The sequence below is a fragment of the Peromyscus leucopus genome, chromosome 10 (genome assembly GCF_004664715.2).
Source record: "Peromyscus leucopus breed LL Stock chromosome 10, UCI_PerLeu_2.1, whole genome shotgun sequence".
Lineage (NCBI taxonomy): Eukaryota > Metazoa > Chordata > Mammalia > Rodentia > Cricetidae > Peromyscus > Peromyscus leucopus.
Genome location: NC_051071.1, coordinates 62,793,284 through 62,813,432, shown reverse-complemented (window position 1 = coordinate 62,813,432; position 20,149 = coordinate 62,793,284).

The following is a 20,149-nucleotide window of genomic DNA, read 5'->3' as shown; positions in this document are numbered from 1 at the left end:
CCGGGGCCCAACTCAGCCAGGCTATGTTGGAGGAAGGCAGCTAGCTCCATATCTTATCAATTGTCATTTTGTGTGATTGAAGACAGCCCAGCATTAAAATCTTAAAAACATGTGTGGAGGTGCTGTGGGGCAGGCATGGATAGAAGTCTAAATGCCATGGCACTCATTTCCAGAGCCCTCAAGAGATAATGTCCCCGTGGAAGCTGTGTGGGGCACTTAAGGGTGGCTTGCCGCTCAGCGTAATAAAGTCCCGAAGTGACCGTTACATTTTCTGATAAAGGCTCCCTCTTGCCTACTGGCAGAAGCTGATGAACATGACCATGGAGTTAAGCACCCAAGGCAGCAGGGGAAACTGAGATAAACCACTGCAGTTGTTAACGTAGGAGCTGTTTAATGGCACAGAAGGTGTCAGGAGCGGGCTGGTCTGACCGCATTCCCACCGCGATGCTTTTCAGGCAGCCCGCAGCCTGGACCAGTCCTCACAGCTGTGGCCCGGAAGGGTTTGCGTCTGGAAGACTCACAGTCAGCCGTCTTCGCACCCCCGCTGTGCTCCTCAGAGCTGCCTGGAGACAGTGGCGGATCAGTGTGAAACTTGTCATTCATATTTGGGGCTCTTGGGTTTTATTCGCTTTTCATCCAAAGAGATGGGTGTGCTCCAACTGTTCAGACAATCTATCCACCAAATGGTGCCGGCCAGACTGGGGACCCAGCTGCAGAAGAGTAGACTCAGAGTGGGTCTGTCATTGCATACAAATCCATTCAAAGTGGCTCAAGCCTTTTATCCTAAGAACAGAGACACCAAAACTTTGGAAAGCATAGGGGTACATTTGCGATTTTAGGGCAAGAGCTTCCTGAACAGGACCCCAACCGCGCAGGGCACAGTCCCATGAATCAATAAACGGGGCGACTGAACTGAAAAGTTCCCGTGACACAGGAGAGTGAGCAAATGGCCTACAGAAGGGGAGAACGTTGTTGCCAGCTGCCCCCCAGAGAGGGCGTGTGATGTCAAAAATAAACTAAAAACTGCACACATGAAACACCAAGACCATAAAATTACTGATCAATGAATAGAGAGGTCTCAGAAGACATACAAATGGCCCGTGAGCAGTTGCTGGTTTTTTTTTTTTTTTTTTTTTTTTTAATGTTCCAAATCGTCAGCCATCAGGGAAGTGTAAATTAAAACCACTTGGAGAATCTATTCCATCTCATCCTGTTGGAATAGCAGTCTCAAGATGAGAAACCAAGACTAATGCTAGTGAGGCTGTGGGGAGGGAGGACCCCGGGTCCAAACGTCTTCCCAGGGACACCCAAGGCCAAACACCAGAGCAAATGTCCACCGATATCTTTTAGGGAAGTGAAGATGGGGATGAACTTTGCAGTTGTTATGTATGTAGCTGGACATACAGATCTTAGAGCTGGTCAAGTTACACTGTACCTCACCTTTAAAAAAGATCATCCATAGGAATCTTTTGTCAGTTGCCTGTGTACTGATACAACGTGTCAGGGCTGGAGGGGAGCCCCAGTTTATCATGGCATGAGGGTCTCCCTGGAAGAGCTTGTCTTAATCAGGCCCGTTCGTCAGTAGCTACGCTCTAAGCAAGGATCTAGTGGATGGGAAGTTTTTGCTACGAGGAGGCGGGACGCTGATGAGGGAAGGGTGGGCTGTAGTGTGGACAGGTTTTAGGTCACCCCTTATCCTTAGGAAAAGCCCCCTCCCAGGACTGTGGTCCTCACATCCTCACATGCGTGTTATTCTTGGTCTGTTGTTTAGGGATGGTCGTGATCAGGGCTGGGATGCTGATGTCCAGCGTTTAAAAACAACTTCCTTGGGAAGAGCAACAGTCTGGAGAGCCCACTGAGGAAAGGCACGAAGCCGTAAACTCCAGGAGTGTCCTCATCTAAACAAAACAAAGCAAAAAAAAACAAACAGCCGAGAAACTGGCCGAGTGGAATAATAATAATAATTCTGGGGCCACTGTTGCTTCTAGAAGAAGAAAGAACCTTCAGGTTTGGAAGGGCTTTTATTGACTAGAGGGTAGGAAGTGGGAGGCCAGGGGCCACAGAGGATGTGTTTCCTTCCTCCTGATAATTGTTTGGCCAGTCGCTGTACATGCTCACACACCAGGGTCTGCAGGAGGAGGCTGCCAAGAGAAGCCTCTCCATATATGCACATGGGGAAAAGCCACCCATCTTGATAATAACTTTTCTGAACTTATTAGGTGTCCTGTTCCACTGCTCTGTTACTTGTTTGCAGGTTTTGGAGTCCAGCAGTTTGTGGCAGGACATCCTTTGGTGAAGCCTCTTGGCTGAGCGCTGGTTGTCCTGTCTTTAGCCTCACCTGTTTGGGAGCCTTGTAGGGACCAATGACCGGGTAAGAGCCTTAGCACTGGCCCCAGACTAACAGTGCTTTCTCAACAAATGGTGGTGTCTGTCCCAGTGGCAACTGATACTCTTCTTCTGTGTCTTGTTAGGAAGAACCACTAACCATTTAGAGAAATAACAAAGATTATTTAAGCAAGGCCTAGCTAGGAAGTGTTGCTACCCATCCAGAGTCGAAAGGATGGGGGTGGACCACAGAACTGAAAATTACTGGGGATTTTTTAATAGAAGGATTTATCATACATTTATTTATTTGCCCCCCAAATCCTTACAAGGGCCTTGATTCATGCTAGATGCTGAACTATATGCTCAGATAAAATGGGCATCAACACAGAGACATGGGAACGATTCTGACTTCATGGAGCTATAGTTCGGGAGGTCTCCCCTGAACCCTCTCTAGGGCTTTGCAGGCAACTCTGCTTAAACTCTTTCAGAACAAAAAGCTCCTTTCAGAAGCCCATTGATAGACCTTGTCCTCTCAAGAGGTCTTCCATCTCAAGTGTTTTGGGAAGCAAATGCTTACAGTATTTGGGGGGGCCTCTAGTTCACTTCTAAATAAGCCACTAGCCATGAACAGGTCATGGCAAATTTAGGCAAGGGAGCCTCCTGCACCTTCAGGATCCTGGACATTTCCGATGTATTCTGGAAGGACTGGGAACCACTTAATATAGATATCCTGTAAATTCCACTCTCCCCGAATATGTGTTTACTCAATTGTTGTGGGAGCACGTTCTTCTGTCTGTAAAGTGAGATACTCAGAGAAGGAAAGGGAGCAGCCCCCCACCCTGCCCCTGCCCCCAACCCCCATTCCATCTGCCCTCACCCCCACCTCCTAGATAATCTTTGGCTTAAACCTGTGTTTAGAATTTAAATATGAAAAAGGTTCAAGCTGCAACACACTGGAAACTTTTTCAGTGACTACCCCTGTACCACCCTAACGTCCCTCTGCCCCTCTACCCATCCACTGACTCTTTTCCTCATTGTTTTATAAAGCTGGTTGTGCCTGTTTGAGTCACTTTTAAGATAACAGGGCGGCCTTGTAAAGCTCAGAAAGTTGTTTATATCCTTCCCATCAATCTCTGCCAGTTTCCTAACTCACCCAAAGCAGCCACATTGTTCCCGTTTTCCACTGTGGGTTGGCTTTTCGACTTTTCTAGTTGCAATGTGTTCTCTTCCTATGAGCCTTTAAAAAATGAAATATTATGTTTGTAAAGTCACTCTCTAGAGGACCTGGAGGGATGGCTCGGCGGTTGAGAGCACTTGCTGCTCTTGCAGAGGACCTGGATTTGATTAGCAACACCTGCATGGTTACTCACAACCATCTATAACTCTAGATCCAGGGGACCTGATGGCCTTTTCTGACCTCTGAAGATACCTGGCAAGTATGTGATGCACATACATACATGTAGGTAAAGCATGCATACGAATAAATAAATATGTTTGGAAAATGAAAGAATTTGGAGTTGCTCGATATTATTGACTGTTTCTGTAGTTCCTTTTGATTATCACTGTCTTATTCCATATTGTGCTATGTTGAAATTTGTTTCTCCATGTTCCTACTGAGGGACAGACACCCAGACTGTATCATCCAGGGGATAATGTAAATAAAGCCACATGAGCTCTCTCAATTATGTCCTCAGTAAATAAATGTTTTCATTTCTTTGGGTAAATATTAAGGACTGGAATTGTTGTGTTAAACATAGCTGCATGCTTAGCTTTATAAAATATAGCCAAACTGGATGTCTCACTTTACACTCCCCCAATAAATGCAAGACAGCGCTTCCGTTGGTCTAGAAGTTCAGGGTTTTGGTAAAGGCTGAAGGATAAATACTTCGGACTCTGCCCATTGTATTGTGTGCTGCAAATTTCCAAAGTTATTAATCTCTCTGGAGAACCAACTTTTGACTTTCTGATTTTTTTTTACATGTTAACATCTATATTTTATCACCTTAAATTTCCACACACATCTATTCTTTTATTCTATTTATTTTGAATTTAATTTACTCTTCTTTGATATCCTAGTTAGGTTACCTCATTTTTTGACCTCTAAAGTTTTCAAACAGCATTTTACTCCATAAAAGCTTTCCCAAGCACCACTTTAGACACACCCATCTACCATGTATTTAATTCTATGTCATTACTGTGAGTTAAGATATTTTTCCCTTAGTGATTTATTCCCTATTGGAGACATTGTTGGAAATGCATTGATTAATTCTCAAATCTGTAGCAAGTTCTCCAGATATATTTTAGATTGATTTCCTATTAAATCCCAATTTTAGATATAGTATGCTTATGGGTTTCAATCCTTTAAGTTTTATTAAAATTTATTGTATAGCCAACATATAATGCATCATGGTAAATAGTCCATAGATATAAGAAAATAATGTGTATTCTAAATTATTTGGTTAAGTGTTTTTTCTTTCTTTTCCTGTTCCTCTCTTCTCTCCCCTCCCCCTCTTCCCTTCCCCTCTTTCCTCTTCTCTTAATAGCGAAGCCCATGCTGGCCTGAACCTGTGAACCTCCAGCCTCAGCCTCCCCTGTGCTGATTCCATCAGTCCAGTAGCAGGTTAAATGTTCTATCAATATCAATTAGCTTAAGTTTGTTGATAACATTAGTTAAATATCTTATACTTGTTCTTATTCTTATCTGCCTGTTCTGTCTATTACTAATGATTTAAACATTTCTAAATACAGTGGTATTTCCACTTCTATTAGTTTTTAACAATTTTTTTTGCTTTATAATTATTAGTTATTTGGGCTTTGCTTTGTATTTTTTATGAATTGGACAGTTTATCATTGTCAAATATCTTTCTTTGTAGCTAATAATACTTCTTGCAATGAAATCCACTTTGTCTGATATTCATACCACTATCTGATAATTAACACATTTTCCTACTACTTACTTTGACTCCATGGTTACATTTTTATCTAAAGAATTTTTCCTGCAAATAGTATATATTTGGAAACTACATTTTAACTCATCTTCTATTTTCTGCCCTAATTGGGAGGGTTTATCAAATTTCTATTACTATTATTGACATGGTCAATGTTCTGGCTATCTGTTGCTAAGCAACAAATCATTGCAAAGGTTTGTGGTACCTAGTAACTACTACAATGTGCTCATGGTGCTGTGAACTAGGGCCCCAAAAGGAAAGCTCACAGTGGCTCTTCTTCCCTCCACCCTGCCAAGGGCCTCAGGGGGATGACTCTGAGTTTGAAGATGCAAGCTTGGAGGATCACTTTCGAGGGACTTCTTCACATTCTTAACAGAGGCCGTGGAAGGCAGGCTCACCTGGACTACGGACTGAAGTACTGTGTGTTTCTCTTCCATCAGTAACCACTGTGTGGGAAATTCCCCAACTGTGCTGCATGCTGTTTGAGCAAACGTTCACTGTAAAGGTCAATGTCCTGAGATCCTTTGTTCCTAACATCAGAAGTCATTGTTCAAAGCACTCACCAGCCTATCCAGGTTCAATGGCAGGGGTCATGGAGCCTACCTTTCAAAACGTGGGTGCTCAAAGGACTTGCTACCATTTCTTAAAAACGGTTCACTTTACTTGGTTTGTTTTATCTCTTTATTCCTTTTTCTTTCTTTCCTTTTTTTTTGTTTTTTGTTTTTTGTTTTTCTAGGCAGGGTTTCTCTGTGTAGTTTTGGTGCCTGTCCTTTATCTCTCTCTCTGTAGACCAGGCTGGCCTCGAACTCACAGAGATCTGCCTGGCTCTGCCTCCCGAGTGCTGGGATTAAAGGTGTGCACCACCACTGCCTGGCATATTCCTTTTTCTTATTCACATGTTATCTTTTGCATCAACTGGATAATGTTTAAGCCTACTACTGGTTGTTGAACTCTCTCTCTCTCTCTCTCTCTCTCTCTCTCTCTCTCTCTCTCTCTCTCTCTCTCTGTGTGTGTGTGTGTGTGTGTGTGTGTTTTCAACTACAGTATATATTCACATCACATATGGTTATTTTAAAATCATTCATACTATTTCAATATATAATCCCCCAAACATTACTTTTCATTAACCCTCTTTCTACTCACTTTAAGATGTTATTGTCTTTTTAAAAATCTATTGTCACAAATGCCACAATACAACTACATAATTCAGCGTTAAAAACATTCACACGAGAACAAACTATCCTTTATAGTTACTCATTTTTAAAAATTAATAAGCTTGCTTTACAGAGTGGTTGCAGATTCCCTGAAAAGCTGAATGGAAGGCACATCCAAGGATCCCCTTATGGGCTTTGTCCCAGAATCTGAACAATGACCGCATCCCATGCCACAGCAGTGTGCTTGTTGTGATCCATGCCTCAACACCGACACATCATCACCATACAAAGTCACCTTCATTTCAGGGCTCACTACAGGAGACTTCTGTGGGTTTTGACAAAGGTCTATCATGTTTGTCATATCGCCTTTGGAATATGATACAGAATCACTTGTCTGTCCTAAAACAAAACAAAAACAAACAGACAAACAAACAAAACCCTCTGCTGTTCCCATTCACCCTTCTCTTCCCTCCCCTCTGTCAGTCATTCATCTCTTTCTTTCTCCCTGGTTCAGTCTTTTCAGAATGTCACAGTTGGGATTGCACAGAACAGCCTTCCCAGCTTGGCCTCTTTCACTTGGTAAGAAAGCACTTGAGTTTGGCTGTGGTTTAAGTTGGGTTTGAATATGCACTCCAAGGGTTCAGGTGTTTGGAGCTTGGCTTCCAGTGTAACTGTACTGGGAGGCGGTGTGGAAGATACAGGAAATGGGGCTTGCTGGGAAATAAGTAGGTAGCTGAAGACACTGACCTAAAAAAAAATAATAATAAGGGTAGCCATCTTCTCAACCCCCTTTTTGAAACTGTCTTAAGATGTCGGTCCCTCATCTCATTGGTTACTGGTGTTTTTGAAGCTTTTAGGGGGAGGGGTTTACTAATTTCATTCTTAGCGAGCTTGTTATTGACGTAGGAAAGCTACTCAGTTTTGTAGACTGCTATTTTGTTGATTTGATCCAAGAGTTTCTGGTGGGCTCATTAAAGTCTTTTAAATATAAGGTCACATCGATGCAAACAGGGATAATTTGACTTTTCCCTTTCCTGGTTGCATCCCCATTTCTTCTTTTCTTTGCCTAATTACTCTAGCTCAGGCTTCAGCTGCTATACAGAGTGAGAACGGGGTGAGTGGATGGATGCTCTTGTCTTGTGCCTGCTTTTAGGAGAAATGCTTTACTTTTGGTACATTTAATGTAATGTTGGGCACAGGTTAGTCATATAGACCCTGTAGCATGTTGTGATATGTACCTTCTATTCTTAGTTTCTTTGTCAGAAAAGGGATGCTGAACTTTGTCCTACATCTTTTGTGCATCTTCTGAGATAATCATCCTCTCTCTATTCCCACGTCTATCTGTGTGCTACATTTTCTGATGTACATGTGTTGATGTTCTTATATCCCTGAAATTAAACCACTTTATCATGATATATGATCTTTTTAATGTATGGTTAAAATCAGTTTGCAATAATTTATTGATAATTTGTACCTACATTTATCAAGGAAATTGGTCTATAGGTTTGTATTGTTTTGTTTCTTCTGATAGCCTGATTTGGTTGTGGTAGCAGAGTCATAGAACTCACAGAATTCACTTGGCAGTGTTCTTTATCTTTCTAGTTGACAGGACAGGTTGAGGAGGGTTGAGGAGCACGGGTTAGCTCTTTGATGATCTGGTAGAGTTCTGTACTGGGTAGGTGAGGTCCTGGGCTTGCCACTGTCAGGAGACTTCTCTACAGGTTCAATGGCATTGCTCACCACAGAGCCATTGAATTGTTTATATCCTGCTGTTTCAGTGTTGAAAGGACAACATGTCTAGAAACTTACCAGTTTTTTTTCCCCTAAAATTCCAAGCTTTTCAAAATAAAGTTTTTTTTTTTTCTTTCCCCAAGCATTCTCAACTGATCCTCTGGATTTCACTGGCATCTGTTTTCATTTCCCCCTCTGCATCTAAGTTTATTGTTTGTGTCTACTGTTTCCTCTCTTTTGGCCAGCATGGCTGAGGATTTGTAGATCTCCTTTATTTTCTCAGAGAGCCCACTCTTTAGTTCATGGATTCTCTATATTTTTCTTTTCTTCTCCATTTCATTAATTTCTGCCATGGTCCTTCTTGTTTATCTACTGATTTGAATTGTTCCTGTTTACCTGAGATATTAAGGGACATCATTAAGTTATTTATTTGAGATCTCTGCATACTTATTGTGGAAAGCATAAAATTTCATCTTGAAATTTCCTTTTCAGTGTCTCAAAGGTTCTGATAAGCTGAGATTTTATTTTCATTTGATTCTAGGACTTTTAAATTTTCCTCCCTAAGGGAATGGAAGATGAGAACCTGAGGGAATGGAATGGGATGGTCAAGCTAGGGGAGGGGCGGAGTGGGGGAGCAATGAAAGAGATATCTTGATAGAGAGAGACATTGTGGGGTAAGGGAGAAACCTGGTGCTAGGGAAATTCCCAGGCATCCACAAGGATGACTCTGGATTAGACTACTAGCAATAGTGGTGAGGGTGCCTGCACTGGCCTACCCTGGCAATCAGATTGGTGAATACCCTAACTGTCATCATAGAGCCTTCATCCAGTAACTGATGGAAGCACATGCAGAGATCCACAACCAAGCACCAGGCCAAGCTCCAGGAGTCCAGTGGAAGAGAGGACACAGGGATTATATGAGCAAGGGGGGTCAAGATCATGATGGGGAAATCTACAGAGACAACTGAACCAAGCTCTTAGGAACTCATGTCCTTTAGACCACAAGCTGGGGAACCTGCGTGGGACAGGACTAGACCCTCTGCATATGGGAGACAGTTGTGTAGCTGGGTCTGTTTGAGGGGTCTCTGGCAGTGGGATCCGGATCCATCCCTGGTGCATGAGCTGGCTTTCTGGATCCCATTACCTATGGTTGGACACCTTGCTCACCCTTGATGCAGGGGGAAGGGGCTGGGTCCTGCCTCAACTGGATGTACCAGGCTTTGCTGTCCCCCCCATGGGAGAACTTACTCTTTTGGCAGAGGGGATGAGAGGTGGGCAGGGGGAAATTGGGGGTGGGGTAAGCAGGACAAGGGATGAGAGGGGGATCTGTAGTTGGTATGTAAAAGGAATAAAATTTTTTTAAATAAAAAAAATGTAGTCCCTGATTTAATTGACCATTTAATATTGCATTCAATATTGCATCAATTTCCATTTATCTGTGTGTTGATCTCTACTTTTATTCCATTAAGATCTGGTAAGACAAGCCAGGTGTGGTGGCACAGGCTGATCTGAGTGAGTTTGAGGGCAGCCTGGTCTACAAGAGAGAGTTCCAGGACAGCCAGGGTTGTTACACAGAGAAACCCTGTCTTTAAAAAAAAAAAAAGACAAACAAAAGATCTGGTAAGATGTAAGAAATTATTTTAATTATTTTGTATTAGTTGAGGTTTGTTTTGTGTCATAAAATGTGATGAATTATATAGAAAATACCATGGGCTGCCGTGATGAATGTATATTCTACAGCTGTTAAGTTGAATATTCTGTAGATGTCTGTTAATTTCAGCAGATCTATGGAGCAATTTAACACTGAACTTTATTAATTTTTTATTTTGATAATCCATGTTTTGATATAAGTAAAGTATTGACATTACCTACTATTTATTATTGTGTTTAGATCTATCCATCTCTTTATACTCAGTATTTTTTTTATGAAATTGGGGCACCAATATCCAATGTGTATATGTAATTATTAAATCCTTTACAGACTAATTCCTTTATTCATATGCAGTGACTTTATCTCTTTTAGCTAATTTACAGTTTTGGATTATCCTTTGTCATATACAAGTGTACCTTCTCTGTACTTTTGACTTTTATTTGCTGGATATACTAATTTCCATCTTTCCATTCTTAGGCTTTGGGCATCTTTTCCAGTGAGACACATTTCTTACAAACAATAAAGAGTTGGGTCTTAATTTTCATGCAATTAGTCAGTCTGCATTTTTTTTAAACTGGAGAATTAAGACCGTTACATTTGATGTTATTATTGAGAGAGGTTCATGATTCTCACAGTATTAGTGTTGGTTTTCCTGATTGGTTCAATAATTGTTCTGTTCTTTCTTCCTTATGTAAATTAGGGTTTGCTTGCTGAGTTAGACGTAATTTCTTCCTTCCACTCCTTTATTCATCCACTCCTCTCAGAAGATGTATTCTTTCCTTTGCTCTTTCATCCCAGCACTTGGGAGGCAGAGGCAGGCAGATCTCTGTGAGTTCAAGGCCAGCCTGGGCTACAAAGTGAGTTCCAGGAAAGGTGCAAAGCGACACAGAGAAACCCTGTCTCAAAAAACAAAAACAAAAACAAAATGTTATTTAGGGCAAAAGTAAAAACAGCAAATTAAAGCCTTTCATCCCAGAACTTTGGAGGCAGAGGCCAGAGGACTTCTATAATGCTCAAGGCCAGCGTGATCTACATTTCAGGCTACTCATGGCTACATAGTGAGATTTTATATTAAAAAATAGTAATAATAAGTATTTTTAGAAGGATGCATGGGAGCTGGAGATATGTCTCAGTGGTTAAGAGTATGTACTGCTCTATTCCAGAGGAGCTGAGTTCAGATCCTAGCACCCATGTTGGATGACTCAAAGCCTTCTTTGTAACTTTAGCTCCAGGGAATCTCACGCACCCTTTCAACCTCCTCAGAAACCCGCACTTATGTGAACACACCCAACCCCATGAAGACATACTGACACAAACACAGACAAACACGCACACAATTAAATATATTAAATGTTATTATATATTACATATATATAATATATGTAATATATATGGAGAGGCAGGTGACATTGCAGACTTGTCTTTGGGGAGGTTTAGGCTGCTGCTCACCTCTGATCAGTCAGCATTCACATGCACACTGGAGCGTCTCCTCCCTACAGAAACATCCCTTCTTTGTGTGCGAGAAGCATCTGCCAGCCTCACTTAGCTTTGCAAGCTGATTTGTTCTTACTCCTAAGATTTCCTAGACCACACACCCCAGGGTGGCTCATGCGGGGGGTGGGGATGTTGCCCCAAGAGCCCTGGATGTGGGAGAAGGAAGCCAACATCCCTGAAAACTGTACAAGAAGACCATGCTTTCCAAACCTGCTCAGTATTAAACTCCCGGATGGAGGGATGAAGCTGTGGAAATAGAGTTCTTAGTCCATTTGACAGTGAACTTCATAGCGGGTTGGTGGACCCAGTGGTCAGGCTATCCATTGACCTTAGGTTTGGGGCTGATACCCACCCTGGAACTGTAGCAGGTTATCTACAGGCTTCCTGACTTAGGATTACTCCTTGTTATTAACCCCTTCGGGTGACTGAAGTTCTTTCTCAAATGGCATCCAGCCCACAGTCCCCTGGCACGTGCCGAATAACAAACCGAATATGATCTTTTCTCTGCGGCTGACCCGTCACACTGAAGGTCCCAGTGTCCCACCGGCACCCCCAACTGGACATAAGGCTTGTGAGGACAGTAAGCTTGCCCTGTGGGTAAGACTACCAGTCCATTTGCGATGGAGCTGCCTGGCTATCCATTTGGTGACGCTTCCTTCTTTACAGGGAATTTTCCTCTCTCTTCACACTTTCCAGTCTGGAAAGCCTTTGTGGTTTCTTAGTTTCTTTTCTTTGTTATCCCTACTCTTCTTGTTCACAGAGTCAGCATTGAACCTGATATCTTAATCCAACAAAGCAACCTACCTGATTGGTTCCGATGCTAGTTCGTTTCTTCGGTCTATGCTCCTTGTCTTTTCAGTTTTGTGGCCCCTCACACCACAGGAGACAGGATGGCTATAGAGAGCCAATGTTTCCCTTCCTCCATGTAAAAGACTAGAGCTGACTGGAGATGGGCATTTCTCATCCTCTGGGTCAGTTAGGCTCTGATGAAGTGCTCGCAGAGAAGGTGCTGCTAAAACAACTTTACTCAGCTCTTGTTATAAAGAACGGTTGCTCTGGAATGGTTCAAAACAGTTCCACACCTTCCCTCTCTGCCAGAAACACAAGGGAACATCTCTGATATTTACTGTGAGGACCTGGTAGACACCCCCACCCACCCTACCCACTTCATGAGGGAAACAGGCGTGGAAGCCCTGCTGTGACTGGGTCTCTCTAGAGTCTCTAACCCTGTGTTGTTCATGGAGTCTTCATGATTTAGTCAAAGGTTTTGTAGATCTTCCTATCGCAGTAGCGGAACTGGTTTCCAAGGTGTCTTCCGCACTGATGAGCTATAGCTCTGTATTTCTCTGGCTTTTCAATTTCAGGAGCGACAGCTTGCTCTGTGCCCTCACCTCTCTGATAAGTCAGCTAGGAGTGTTTGAGTTTCTTCGGATTCTTCTTGGTAGGATAGAGGGACAACTTTTAAGTCCCTTAGATACTGGCTGGAGACCGGAAACACACTATTTTCCTGACTATTTCTTCCTTTGTGCATGTCCAGGTTTCTACCTGTGATCATCTCTCATTATACTGAAGCATTATGGGTAGTGTCTACTCTAAGGCAGATCACCTTGCAGTTAATCCCCTCAGCTTTCTGACAATGTCTTTATTCTGGCAGGATGTAGAAGGTGTGCTGCTGATTATTTACCTTACGGACATTGTTCCAGTGTCTTCTGAGATACTCTCTTATTTGTAGAGTTTCTGGTGAGAAGTCAGTCATTTATTTTTGGGTCTGCTTTTAAAGATAATTTCCTTCTGTTTATGTCCCATTGATGTTACTCTTATGTGTTTAAGGGTTGTTTTCCTTATCATCAGAGAGAATAGGGTTCGGTGAATTTCCAGCCCCATAGGTTGATCTTTTCATAAAACGTGGAAAGTTTGAATCAGTGTTTCTTCTATAACAGGTTGTTTGTTTGTTTATGTCTGTGTCTGTGTGAGTGTATGCCACAGGAGTGTGGGTACCCAGGGAAGTGGAAGAGGGAGTTTGATGCTCTGTAACTGAAGTTACACGTGGTTGTGAGCCACCCAACCTCGATGCTTGGAACTGAACTGTGTGGTCCTCTGGGAAAGCAGCAAACACTCTTAATCACTGAACCTTTTCTGCAGGCTTCACTCACTATTTCTTCAAGTATTTGGTGCTGTCTACTGTTCAGCCTCCTCCCTCCTGGGACTTCTGTTGTGTGTATGTCATAAACTCACTCTTATTCCACGCTTATTAATACCATTTTCACTTTTCCTCCTTTGCACTCAACTTGTGTATTTTTTGCATATGTTTACATGTGTGTGCAGAAATATATGTGGGGCCCAGAGGTAAATGTTGAGTATCTTACTCAGCTGCTCTGCGTCTTATTTTTTGAGACAGGATCTCCAAGTGAACCTGGATTTAACCAACTTGACAAGACTGGCTGGACAGAAAGACTCTGGGATTCTCCCTTCCCACCCAGTGCTACATTTGCATGCACCACTGACCCGCCTCTTACATTGGTGCTGGGGATGGAACTCAGGTCCTCATGCCTGGGTGGCAAGTATTTTCCCAACTGATCCGCCCCCCCCCCCAGTCCAGGATGAATAATCTTCCTTGCTCTTTATTTACATCAACTAATCTTTCCTTTGTGACTCCAGTCCTGTTCTTAAAACTACTAAGAACTTAGACACAATATCTTTCAGTTCTATAATTATCTTCTGTTTTTAATTCTATTTTCTTAAAATAATCTATTTTTAATATATTACATTCATATTTTTCCATACATTTGCTAGCATATTTATGTTATTTCACCCTGTTAATTCCAATAGCAGGTGTCTTAGTTAGGGTTTCTGTTGCTGTGACCATGGCAACTATTATAAAGAAAAGCGTTTAACTGGGTCTGGCTTATGGTTCAGAGGTGTAGTTCATTGTCATCCTAGTGGGCAGCCTTGGGGAATGCAGACAGATTTGGTGCTGGAGAAGGAGCCGGAAGTTCTACATCTGGATCAGCAGGCAGAGGAGAAGAGAGTGAGCCACTAGGCCTGGCTTGACCTTCTGAAACCTCAAAGCCTGCCCCCTGTAATACACCTCCTCCAATAAGGCCACACCCAGTCCAACAAGACCACATGTCCTAATCCTTTCAAAGAATGCCACTCCCTATGAGCCTATGGGGGCCATTGTCTTCAGTGTACCATAGCACATCTCCCTTGAATCTTCCCTCACTGTTTCTGCATCCTACCCAGAATTTTGAATTCTCTCATATTGTTTTTAGACAATTTCAGTTTCCCCAAGATCCAGTTATCTCACTAGTAACAAAAAAAAAACAAAAAAAAAAAACCTCCAACATGATCTGACATGTCAGTGATGCCTGTTTTCTGACCCCAAACTTTCCTAGGAGATAGGAGGTTAGAATGCTTCCAGAATGGCCCAGGATGCTGGAGATTTGGGGTGTCTTTTAAAGGTAGGAAATCCCCTAGGTTCCATGTTAGAACGTGCCTTATTCTTACTCTCTATATTTTTACTTGGTGATCCCATCCATTCTCATGGCTTCAATTATCTCCAAAATACTGTCAAATTCAAAATATGTCCTTTTAGTCTTTTCTTTTGAGTCAGATGGATGAGTTCTGTCTGTCCAACTGCATACATTTCCATATGTGTTTATACAATGATCCATAGCCAAGTATGGAGAATACATACAGGCATGTTTTCTTCTTCTCTTTTTTCTTATACTCCAGGATTATGAAAGAAAACTTCAAGAGATATTTTATTTACTATCTCATATAATTTTATATATATTAAAAATATTTGAGTACCAATGTTATTTTCCTAAGGCATCAATTTTTAAAATACACAATTAAAAATGATTTCCTATGTTTGTATCATTTTGTATTACAATTTCTCAACATATTCCAATTGTGAATATCTATTATTCATGTAGCCACAAGTTTTAAAAAGCATATTAAATTAATTATTGCCCAGGAGAAACTGAGATGCAGGGAAGCATGAATATATAAAAGGATAGTGTGCAATAATTAATGCAATATCTCTTCATTATCTCATACGGAATCCAAAACAAGCAAGCAAGCCAAGCTGAAGGCTATTCTGCCCATCACAGTTGCTCTGTGTAGATCTTATGAAGAAATCCATTGACAAACTCCTGAAGAACTCTAAGAAAGGGAAGCTTGAGCATCAGGGATACAACTGTCACCACAACTTCAAAGCACAAGGTTCTTGTATTGAGATGTAGTCCAGGAAACCACAGGGAGTGAGTTAAAGTCCCAAACATAGAATGGAACACTGTCCTCCAGACAAGACACCAGTGTGAACTGCTAGGCTGACATCTCCAGGAAAGTTGGTCAAGTATCTTCCCTCACTGTGAATTTACTGGAGTGGACATTGATAGGTTTTCTGTACCCCTATAATAGGTTTCTCTGCTGACACGGTAAGCCAGATCAAGCCAAATTTTTAATAAAGCACTCTCAAGTGACCCTCCAGACCCAGAGATTGAGGAGGGGGAGGGAGAGGGGGACGGGGACTGGAGAAAAATCACATGGCCGGTCTAAAGGAGGGGGCTTAAATACCCTATAGTGGAGGGATGGCGCCATGTCTGCCACAGGCTGGGTTTGTACCCAAGTGTGGTACGCTTTTAGGTGGAATCTTGAGAAGCTAGCAGCTTTGGGGGAGGAGCCGCTGCCGCTGCCAATGCGGAACTGAACTTTTGGGCAGTTTTTCTCAGAGGGAAGAATGGCCTGATCAAGTAGGGGTGAGCCGGAGATTCCAGCCGAACAGACATCATCATAATCATCATTTCCTTTTAATTTTTAAATTCATTTATTTATATTCTTCCCCCCACCCCATGTGTGTTTGTGTGTGCATGTGAGCACACATGTGGGTGCTAGGAATTCACCTGGGTCCTCTGGAAGAGCAACATGTGCTCTTAACCACTGAGCCATCTCTCCAGCCCCTAACCCATTTCTTTTCTAGCAAGCCAAAGTGAACTAAGTGGCTAGCGCAAGCATGTGTCCCTCTCGACTTCCCTTCTCTGGAAATGTGTAAATCATGGTAGCATCCTTGCATGGTGGCTACGATAATTAAATGATACTTTCCTAATAAACAGTGGATGCTACATAATGCTCATTTTTACTCCCTTTCCTTTCCTCTTGGCCTCTAAGAAAGTGACGGAAAAGAATGATGAAAACGATCAGTTACAGCCACAAACCAGCGTGAGAAACGAGGCCTCTGGAAGTCAGTATTACACCTGTCTGTATTTTCATCGCCCATGTTCTTCCATTGATGCTACAGTTTGCTGTGGAAAGAAAAGAGGAAACCACATGTTCCTATGGAAATGGGTCCCGTGTAACAAAATCCAGCTGTTTCTAAGCAATCACTGAAAGCCAAGAGCAGCATGTCCTTAGCTGGGCTCCCTCATGCTCTGAGAAAGCAGACTCTGACCTGGCAGAGGGCACAGCTTGGGAAACACTCACGGGGAACACAGTCAAGTGGACAATGCCAAGGATATAAGTACGCCCCGGATGTTTCTCAAGTCTGTGGTGACCACTTCCCACATTCTGACCCCTCCCAAAGAAAGAAATACTGTATGAAGACAGTGAGCCGTGAAGGACAGAATTCCTGACTATTTTAGATACAAGACTCCCTCTACCCCCACCCCCAGTGGCTTATATGGAAATTCAAGAGCAATGCATCACCCTTTTGAAATCTAATTTAGGTTCTACACATCTTGTTGACTTTGGGACATAAAGTTAAGCGGCGGTATGCTTATAAGATGACTCTGTGGGGTGTGTGTGTGGGGGGAAATAGCCTTACTACGTCACCTGCTTATTTCCATGGTGTAAAGGCTGCCACTGGTGCAGGTGACCAGCTCCGACCAGACGTTAATGAAAAGACAGTGGACAGCCACAAGCAAGCAGTTCTCTTGACCAGTGTGAGCCGGACTGGGAACACCCCCAGAGCTGGAGGCTCATGATTTAGGGAGGGTTGCTATTGGCACGACAAATCCTTGTTGAAAACGGACATCATCATGTCCTAGGATTCTCCTGTCTCCAGCTCCATGGCCTGAATTTTGGTCATTGTTTCTTTGGCTTCTTGGAGCAGTTCAGAAAATCTCACCCCTGTGGAACCTCAGCTCTTCAGACTTAACGAAGATTGATGTCCTCATTAGATTTTGAGAAGGAATGCTCAGACATTTGATTACCTGGTGGCCGGTGCCTAGTACTCTCTGTTCTGCCCATCTCCCCCACCTCCCGTGACACATTCCTGAACGTGCTCCAGCAGAACAATGTAACCGGCTTGGCCCATCAGCTTTGCTGATTGCGCAACGTCCTTCCTTAGAAAGCCCGGTCCCCACAAGCAGGCATTCTGAAATAGGACTGGGAAATGGGGGACAGGTTGGTCCCAGGGAGGGCAGCACAGGAGGCCACGTGCTGTGACCAGGACAGAAGGAGCCAATGGTGCCCATGGATGTCTCACCAAGTTTATGTATTTAGAAAAACTAGGAGAAAGTTCATTGGAAAGAAGAAGGGGTTAAAAGGGGGTACTTTTTCAATCTTCCCACTTTTATTTAGTCATTTTGTTACCCCTAGGCAGCGACTTCACAAACATGGTCTTACTTATTCCTCATAGTGCAATGGTGAGACACCATTATAATACGATTACTATTCTCAGAATAATAATAGGTCGTACGATACGTTGTTATAGCATGCACTGTTATATAACTATCAGCATTTCTCCTTTACAGATGAAGACATCAGGTTCACAGGAGATAGATTAGACTTTCTCAGGGTCACATGGATGTTCAATACAAGAGAAACTCGAACTCCATTTGTCTAGTGCCAGGCTAGGGGTAGGTGGGCTTTAAATAAAGGCTTGGGCATCTCTCTGGAAAGCACCTTAATTCCTGAACCGGAGAAGTAACCTAATGGTAGAGTATATCCTAGCATGTGCAAAGCCTTGGGTTTATCCCCTGTGTTCCAGGGAGAGGAGGGGAGTGAGGAAGAGAAGGGAACAGAAGGAAAGGGAAGAGGAAAGAGGAAAGAAGAGGAAGAGAAGGAAGAAAGAAAATGAATACACTAATTCCTGCCTTCGGGGGAAACATTCATGTTTCCCTCAACATCCCAACAACAAAACCCACCACTGGAACAATAAATGCAGGCCTGTGCTTTGTTTATATTTAACTCCTGTCCAAATTATGGTGTAAGTTTCATTACTAGCTGATACTATGGAGGAGAGTGATGTGTGGCGAGGTTACAGAACTTGCTCGGAGCCACACAGCTGCTGAGCGACACACTGGCATCCATCTGGTTTGCTGGGCCCCATGACAACATCTAACCTGCAGGGGACGTGCTCCTCCCAGCCTTGTCCGGTCACTGCTTCTTCCACTCTTTCCTATTTTTTTTTTTCATCCATTTCAAGTTTCCTTCATCCACTCACCTGAGCCCCTGGCCAGTGTACCATGCTCCTGTCCTCCATGAAGCTTCCCTAACCGAGTTCCTTGTACTGATAGGAGAGATTTACTTCCAGGTAGAGAACAGGCTTATGGTCAATCAGTCTGTGTCATACCCTCAGAGTTCCAGTGGATTTGGCTTGCTCTCTCTCCTGGGTAGGGATCAAGTCTGGAGACCCGAGGTCCTTAACAGAACCCAACTCAGAGCCGGGCTGAAAACCAGAAAGTCCCTGACTCTTCCTTCATCCCTGACACCAGAGAGTTCCCATCTGGGGGCTGCTCTGGTGGGAAGAAGCAGAGGGTGCGGATCTGATAAGGTCTGAGGGGTGGCAGGAGAAGATGTCTGATTGGGAAGAATCGGCAGTGTTTATCATTTCACCCACAGAAGCAGGCAGAGATAATGGTCGGAGTCTGCAGACAGAAGTTCGCAGGGATCTCGTGGCTTCACAGGTCAGGGGAAAGGTCTCTTGCTTTCAAAATATGTGAAGGGTCAGGAAACGTGCGCACCAGGTGTTCTGTGTTCATGGCTGCCTGGGAAAGATAATTCTGTCCACTGGATAAGAACATTGTGCTCCACACATTAGGTTGTTTTTCCAACAGCTATTTTCTGCTTATAAAAATGAGCTTTTGCTGGTTCCCAACCTCTGTCTGCTAATCCCTGGGGTCACAAACAGTAACAAAAGGTATCTTATATTTATACAAAGCCATCCCCAGAAAAGCTCAAGGCCAGGCTTGCTTCCTATATAGAAAGAATTCTTATATAATCCCCAAGGGAGAAAGGAGCAGGGGTGATAACTAAGTTCAGAATGTTGTCATTCCCAGCTAACAGAACGGAAAGGTAAGGTCCTAGCCAACAGCGCACTGATGGCCACGACAGGACAGGAAGTTCTTCCCTGCTTCCTCTCCGGAGTTCTGCCCCCTGGGCAACACTGCCTGGTCGGAAACCCTGGAGGATTTAAAAATCTAGGGGAGACACAGAGTGCAAAGACTGGGGGACGCAGCCCAACTACAGTTACAGTCTCTCAAAATTGCTGTTTTCACTGATAAGGATTCAGCACCCGAAGAATGAGTTTCTCTTGTCCTCTGTAGAGCTGACCCTGGGGAACATTTTAATCATCTTCATTAGGAGTGACAGCAGGATCACTGTAGATCCCAGAAGCCTGGATGGTTTGGAGAGAAGAGCCATCCAAGCAAAGGGCAGTCTGTAAATATTTATTGCACACTTGGACACAGCTCTGAGCAAGGCATGAGCCAGCATTTGGTGAGTGCAGCATTGAGCAGGGGGGTAAATGTGGGCTGAAGGGATCTAGCACAGCCAGATGAGCATGATAGAAGAGCAGTCAGTCCCTTAGACTTCAAGGGAGCAATTTCGGGCCGGGGGCAAGG